The sequence below is a fragment of the Zootoca vivipara genome, chromosome 4, assembly GCF_965207765.1.
Source record: "Zootoca vivipara chromosome 4, rZooViv2.hap1.1, whole genome shotgun sequence".
In the NCBI taxonomy this organism is placed as follows: Eukaryota; Metazoa; Chordata; class Lepidosauria; order Squamata; family Lacertidae; genus Zootoca; species Zootoca vivipara.
In genome coordinates, this window is record NC_142587.1 from 97,632,717 (window position 1) to 97,640,904 (window position 8,188).

Sequence of the window (8,188 nt, forward strand, 5' to 3'; positions counted from 1 at the left end):
TTATTTCAGAGAAGAAGCCAGGCCAAAAAGGGTTGCTTAACAGAGAAGTATCTTTATTGCAAAAGAACAGTCGAGAACAGCAGCATGAGTCACTTCCTCCGTTGGGCACAGCGCCATCTATAGGGGAAACGGCGGCATACCGGCAATGTGGACATCATAGTCAGGGTCCCAGCCTCCTTTCCCTGAGCGCATCTGCTGGCAAAGGACATTTGGAGAGCTGATCTTCTTGGCTTCCGTGGGCTGTTTTTCTCTTCTCAAAGGGAATGCTGAAGTCTGACATTAGGATTTCCGTCGGCTCTCAGCTGGCTTCTTGTGCATGGTATGGATTCAATGAGATGGCGCTCATCAAAGTGCAGGTAGCTTTGTTCAAACTCGGTACTACGTTGATAATGTGTGTAGGTTTAGGTTTAGGGTTAGGTTTAGAGTTAGATTAAGGTTTAAGTTTAAAGTTAGGGTTAGGGCTAGGGCTAGAGTTAGGGTTAGGGTCAGAGTTAGAGTTAGGGTTACAGTTAGAGTTAGGGTTAGGGTTAGGGTGCTGGCATCCGGCTGGGAGATCTTGCCTCCCCTTGTTCGTAGCAGCAAGGCATCCTCCGACTTTCCATTGCAAGGTTCTACTGGCATCCCATTATGTCTTGTATCAGATATTATAGTAACGGAGAACATCAGAACAAGATAAAACAATAACATTGCAGGTAATTGAGTATTCCGTTTTGAGTATTCAGTATGTTCGAAACCTGAGATACGACTGTACAAGATTCTTCAGAAAGAGCCAGGTTATGATTTTGGATGCCTTTTCAGCTGTTGGAGAGCACATGGATGCCTCAAAATGTTCACGTCCTCTTTGAAATGAGCACCGTTTCAAATCCCCCAAAATACACTCTGGTAACGTTTCTGCTTCTGTTGTCCTGCTAAGCAGCCTCTTGATGCACAGTTTATCCTCCAGAATTGTGGATTCTGCCCACCTTGTCAATTTCTCAGCCATCTGCCCAGTTGCTCGACGACCATTGGTGTGCAATCTGCATAAACCTGCCCATTTACCCGTCAGGCGCTGCGCAACTATATGCCTGGAAAGTCCCCAAAAGTTCTCCTTTCATAGCTTCCTGTTCTTTCAACAGTAGTCTGTGAAAATACAGCTGTGCAAGCCAAACATTCGTGCTGACATCGACTTGAGCATGTTAGCCAAGGCGTGTTTGCAGGAGAAAAGTTTCCATAAAACATTGAAGTGCCACAAAAAAAAAAGGAATTCCTGGTATGTAATGCCTGTGGGAAAAATTGGGTTCGCCAGATAGATTTGAAACTTTGTTGGGGGCTGATCTATTAAGGCAAAGGAGTCAGGGCTCCGCTAACCTCAGCCAGTCTCTGCCTGCTGTCTTTCTAACAATCAACTTGTGTAAGACACAGCACCTGCCTATCAGCTTCCTCCTATTGTCACAGAAGGGAGGAGGAGGATGGGGGCAAAACTATAATTGTTTGGCTTTGCCTGTCCCTGGCTCTGGCACCACCTACTGCTGAACTCCCTGCTCTCCACTCTACCAGTCATAGAATCATAGAGTTGGAAGAGACCACAAGGGCCATCCAGTCCAACCCCCTGCCAAGCAGGAAACACCATCAAAGCATTATTGACATATGGCTGTCAAGCCTCTGCTTAAAGACCTCCAAAGAAGGAGGCTCCACCACACTCCTTGGTAGCAAATTCCACTGCCGAACAGCTCTTACTGTCAGGAAGTTCTTCCTAATGTTTAGGTGGAATCTTCTTTCTTGTAGTTTAAATCCATTGCTCCATGTCCGCTTCTCTGGAGCAGCAGAAAACAATCTTTCTCCCTCTATATGACATCCTTTGATATATTTGAACATGGCTATCATATCACCCCTTAACCTTCTCTTCTCCAGGCTAAACATACCCAGCTCCCTAAGCCGTTCCTCATAAGGCATCGTTTCCAGGCCTTTGACCATTTTGGTTGCCCTCCTCTGGACACGTTCCAGCTTGTCAGTATCCTTATTGAACTGTGGTGCCCAGAACTGGACACAGTACTCCAGGTGAGGTCTGACCAGAGCAGAATACAGTGGTACTATTACTTCCCTTGATCTAGATGCTATACTCCTATTGATGCAGCCCAGAATTGCATTGGCTTTTTTAGCTGCTGCATCACACTGCTGACTAATGTCAAGTTTGTGGTCTACCAAGACTCCTAGATCCTTTTCACATGTACTGCTCTCAAGCCAAGTGTCACCCATCCTGTATTTGTGCCTTTCATTTTTTTTGGCCCAAGTGTAGTACCTTACATTTCTCCTTGTTAAAATTCATCTTGTTTGCTTTAGTCCCCGACAGACACCAGCCAACCACTGAGCACAGTCTTGCATTGTCTCCTTCCTCCAGCAAGTCCAGCCACTTTTGATTGACAGAATTTGTGTGGAGAGGGTAACAACGTTTAGATTTCCAGGCATTGAGTTACAGGAGGATCTGTTCCGGAGTTTTTGAGAATTTTAAGGAAAAACCATCTTCCACAAAAGCTGCCGCTTGCCTTCTATCACTGTGCCATACAGAGCGTGCTCACGTACGGTTTATGTGTCTGGTACGGAAGCTGTACGTCTCAGGACAGAGCAGGGCTGTGTAGAATTATTAAAACAGCAGAGAGCATTATTGGCTGCTCACTCTCCACCTTAGAACAAATCTACACCACCAGGTGCCATAGAAAAGCGCTAGACATATCAAGAGATCCAACGCACCCTGGTCACCATTTCTTTCAGCTCCTGCCATCGGGACAGAGATATAGAACTATGCAGGCAAGAACGAGCCGTCTCAGGAACAGTTTCTCATCATGGGACTGAAACTGCCTTGGTCGCACTGGTTAATGATATTCGGCGGGCTAGGAACAAGGGTGAGAGCTGTTTCCTAGTTCTGCTGGATCCATGGAGGCACAGGTCAATTCTGTGTCCAGGGCAGCTGTCTATCAGCTCCATCTGGTACGCAGGCTGAGACCCTACCTGCCTGCAGACTGTCTCGCCAGAGTGGTGCATGCTCTGGTTATCTCCCGCTTGGACTACTGCAATGCGCTCTACATGGGGCTACCTTTGAAGGTGACCCAGAAACTACAACTAATCCAGAATGCGGCAGCTAGACTGGTGACTGGGAGCAGCCGCCGAGACCACATAACACTGGTATTGAAAGATCTACATTGGCTCCCAATACGTTTCCGAGCACAGTTCAAAGTGTTGGTGCTGACCTTTAAAGCCCTAAATGGCCTCGGTTCAGTATACCTGAAGGAGCGTCTCCACCCCCATCGTTCTGCCCGGACACTGAGGTCCAGTACCGAGGGCCTTCTGACGGTTCGCTCATTGCGAGAAGCCAAGTTGCAGGGAACCAGGCAGAGGGCCTTCTCGGTGGTGGCGCCCTCCCATCAGATGTCAAAGAGAAAAACAGCTACCAGATTTTTAGAAGACATCTGAAGGCAGCCCTGTTTAGGGAGGCTTTTAATGTTTAATTGTTTTATTTCATTTTTCTGTTGTAAGCTGCCCAGAGTGGCTGGGGAAACCCAGACAGATGGGCGGGGTATAAATAACATATTATTATTATTATTATTATTATTATTATTATTATTATTATTATTATTATTTTCTCTCTAGAGCGATTTTGGCCTTAAATGGAAAGCCTGGACTTTGAAGTCATCTTATTTTACTTGTTATTTGTATTATATTTACTGTTTTTAATTAGGTTTTGTAATTTTGGATTATGCGGAATGCTTTATCTGAGTGGATGTAGCAACCGAGTAATTTCGTTGTTCCCACAAGGGGACAATGCTAATAAAGATATCTTATCATAAGTCAATGAGATCAGGCTGAATATTGTGAAGACTCGTGGCAAGAATAACGATATTGTGAGGCTTCCGGTTTCCGACTGTGAGAAGTGGCTGACTGCCACATGATTGGACTTCAGCCGTGCCGGTAATTAAGGGTTGATATGGGGGTAACGAGCCCTGGCAGACTCCCCAGAGTGGGGGAGGACTGTTTTGTAGACCTGCAGATTGTCCAGGATTTGTCAGCTTGCATCAAGGTTCAAGTGGCAAGGACGCTGGGTCCTAGAGAACGGCACAACTGGCACTCTCCGAAGTCACTCTCACAAGCTGGAAATATATGTTTAATAAAATAATTAGATTTGGACAATAAACAGACATAGTCTGGGCTGAAGAAGATTGAGGAAAAATATGCAGAACTGCACAGTCCCTGGTGTTTAAGCTCGGACTTCAAAGAGATTCTCATCATGGTGTTTGGATTACGGAGGCGATTGATGGACTTGGACTTGATGAAGATAAAAGAAGAAACAAGATGGCGCTTGTTAGTATGACGCAGCATGGAAAAATGAGAATTCCTCCCTTTTTCGAGAGACGTAGGAAATATTTGCTGGCTGACTTTATAATGACTTGACATAACAATTTGAGACAACATACAGTGCATCTGTTTACAGAATTCTCTTCATTACTAGCTGTTCCCAGCGACACGATGCTGTGGCTCAGAAAGAGAAAGCAATCATTTCCCCCAAAAAACCATGCGTGTTCTGTTAAATCCCCCCACCCCACCCTGACCCATTCATCCTCCCCAAAGGCATGGCCCTCCTCTACTCAGTGCCCCCATTATTCACTCCAGCCTCATTCCTCACCCCAGATGTCACGACACCTCTCTCTCTGGTCCCCCCCCCGCTGTGTGATGTCATCTTCCTCCCGCGTGATGGCACCCGTCACCACGACCCCTCTCTCTCTTCCACCCGCACACCCCATGTGCATCTTCGGAAGGGCCTGGCCTCTTCCCCTGGCTGGGCAATGCCATGGGCTTGAGGGCATCCTGAGCAAGTTTGCAGATGACACCAAATTGGGAGCGGTGGCTAATACCCCAGAGGACAGGATCACACTTCAAAATGACCTTAACAGATTAGACAACTGGGCCAAAGCAAACAAGATGAATTTTAACAGGGAGAAATGTAAAGTACTACACTTGGGCAAAAAAAATGAAAGGCGCAAATACAGGATGGGTGACACCTGGCTTGAGAGCAGTACATGTGAAAAGGATCTAGGAGTCTTGGTAGACCACAAACTTGACATGAGTCAACAGTGTGATGCAGCAGCTAAAAAAGCCAATGCAATTCTGGGCTGCATCAATAGGTGTATAGCATCTAGATCAAGGGAAGTAATAGTACCACTGTATTCTGCTCTGGTGAGACCTCACCTGGAGTACTGTGTCCAGTTCTGGGCACCACAGTTCAAGAAGGATACTGACAAGCTGGAATGTATCCAGAGGAGGACAACCACACCTTGAGATACCGCCCAGGGCGGAAGACCTGCATGCAAAGCATATGTTCCAATCCTGCGCTATGGAGATGCAAAGCCTGCCTTGAAGGATGTGGGGGTGGTCTCCCTTTGGAAATGGGGCTGCCGGAAGGAGGATATGAAAGGAAGATGCAGCCCAGCTGCAGCCGGAACAGCAGGTGCCCCTGAGTTCTGAAGGAGGAGCATCACTTCTCGGGAGGGGCCATGTAGGCCCAGGTCCAGGTGTGGTGGGGGGTTGCCACGGTGACAAGGACCCACCCTCTTTTGTGACATCTCTTCCTTCTCCTTTAAAAGCCACAGACTTGCAGGTGGCCATTGTGGGTTAATAGTGAGGCAGGTAGAGGAGAGAGCAGGTGGTGGTTGGCAGATTAGGCAAGGTGTTTAGTTGATTATTTTCTCAGTTTCTTATTTTGATTTTGATTTCATTTCTTACTTTCATTTGATCTATTTTCATTTATTTTTTTATTTTAACACTTTTATTTTATTTTATTTTATTATTTATTTTAATATTTTTAATTTTACATTTTTGTGCACATCTGTGCCTACTTTGTATATATTTCTTCTGTACATAGAGGGGTAGGGTTAGGCTTAGGCTTAGGCACGGGGTTTGGGTCAGAGTTAGGCTTGGATGGGCATTTCAGATAGCTAGTTTAGAGAGGAGGGTGGGATTTTTTCCTGGAAGAAATGGGCAGGCTGTAAGTAGGATTCCTTCCCTTTCTCTTTGTCTTATTGGGTTGGGGGAGGGGGTGAATCCTGGGGTCCCCTGCACATCCCTGGCTCTCTGGAAATTGACCTGGCCAATCTTCTCCAGAGAGCTCAGCTCCTCCACACTCTTTCCCTGCCTTCCCCCTTTTTCTCCCCTCTAATCATACACTTTTACTAGGACATTCCTAGCCCACTTTCCTCCCAGGAGCTCAAAGTGGCCTTCATGGTTCTCCCTGCCACCAATTTTTCTCTTCACAGCAGCCCTGCAAAGTTGGCTAGGCTGGCCCAAGGTCCACCAGGGAGCTTCATGGCTGAGTGGGGATTCGAACCCTGCTCTCCCAGGTCCTCCTAGTCCTGCCCACCTCTGCCTGGCTCCATCTTGCCATCTCCCCAGCTGCCCAAAGCCATCGCCCTTTCCCCCCTTCATGGGGGTCTCTCTGGTTCCAAGGAAGACTCCACCACCTTCCTCTCTCGGCCCCCCGCACAGACACAAACACTGGGGCTCCTGAACCCCTCTCTCCCCTCTGCTTCTCTGATCTAGATTCAGGTGGTTCAGGGCCCTGTTCAGCTGCCGGTGGAGGAACAGGGTGGCCCCGCTGCAGAGGAGCCCGTGGTGATAGGTGAGGAAGTGTGGACACCGAAGGGCCAGGGGGGCACCTCAGGGTGCAGGAGAAGACTCTTGGAAGAACCTGGCCAGGTGCTCTGAGATGAACTCACCTGTCCCCATGTTTTCCTCTTTTTGTAGATGTGCCATGGGTTTTCTTCCATCAAGCAATAGTGAGTATTGGAGAAAACAAGAGCAGGGAGAGGATCCCTCAGAGCTGCCCCCCCCCTCTGCCTGGGCTCTTTGCCCCCCACTCTGCACTCTCAGATGAAGAGGAGCCTTCCCCTCGCAAGGAACTGACAGCCTGACTTTTGCAGTTTCAGCCGCTGGAGCGGGAGCTAGATTCCTTGCTCCAGGTGACACAGAGCTGCCAGGCAGCTGCCCTGAGAGGCCTCCACACCCTTCAGGTGTCCAAGCACCGGACAGCGGATGCCCTTCTGGTGAGTGACCAGTGGTGTGAGGGACCCCCATGGTGAGGTGGGGGGCTTTGGGGAGGGGCTTGTGCCGGCTTAGGGCATGGGGTTGCCGATCCAGCAGAAAGCCAAGCCTGGCCTTTGGGGTCGGAGCCACCCTCTGGCTGTCCCCCGGAAGGAGCTGACGTCTCTCCTCTGCTCTGCATGTTTGAGGGACTTCTTTGTGTGCCTGAGGATCATCAGCACAGGGAGGGAGGTCCTTTGTCTTGAGCTTGTCTTTGCCTGGCTCTTACGTAATTCCATCCCGGACTTAACCTCTCTTCTCTCTTTTCCCAAAGGATCTGAAGGGTCAGTTCCACTGCCTGCTGGAGGGTCCCCTTACGGAGGCCCCCAATGCTGCCACCCTCCTCCAGATACTCAATGGAAGTGTCCTGATGACACTTACGAGTTGCCCAGAGTGCAGCAGCCTTTTCCAAGTGTGGAGAAAAAGCTTTGGCTCAGAGTTGGCCTGACTCTGAGACGCTCTTCTATCCCGCAGGATCTCCAAAGCGACACCGTTGAAGAAAGCGGGGAGACCAAAAACCTGGCGGCCAGCTGCATCTCTGCACTGCTGTCCTTTGCCCAAAGCTTTCCCCAGTTCGCAGTAAGTAGTTTGCCTTCATGCATTCATTTCTTGGAATACTGGGGTCCAGGATGAGGCCAGAGGCTTTTCCTGCCCCCTTTCCTGATGCTGCCCTTCCACCTCTGCCCAGGAGGCTGCAGGGCCCAGGGAGGTCCTCTGGGACAAGGGATTGGGCCCAGGACAGAGGGAGGCCCTTCCTTCCTGGCTTGGGGGTGCTTCTGTGCTCTCTTGCACCCATCCAAGGTGGGTTTCATAGCATCATCTGACCTGGATTTTTCTTTCCTCTGCAGATGACAGTAGTTCAGCCAGAGTTGGCCTGCTTCCGGCTGAATCTGAAAGAAGGTAAGCCCCACACCTTGGAGACAGAGAACTCCCTTGTCCCTTCTTTGCCCAAGACTCACCTCCCAGGTTTTCTTGCTGAGAGTCCTGCAGGACCTGCTCCCTGCCTGGCAGGCCTTTCCCACCTGGCCTGGGAGGGCATAACCCAGACTGACTCCAGCTACAAGAAGCGGAGGGGGCTGAACAG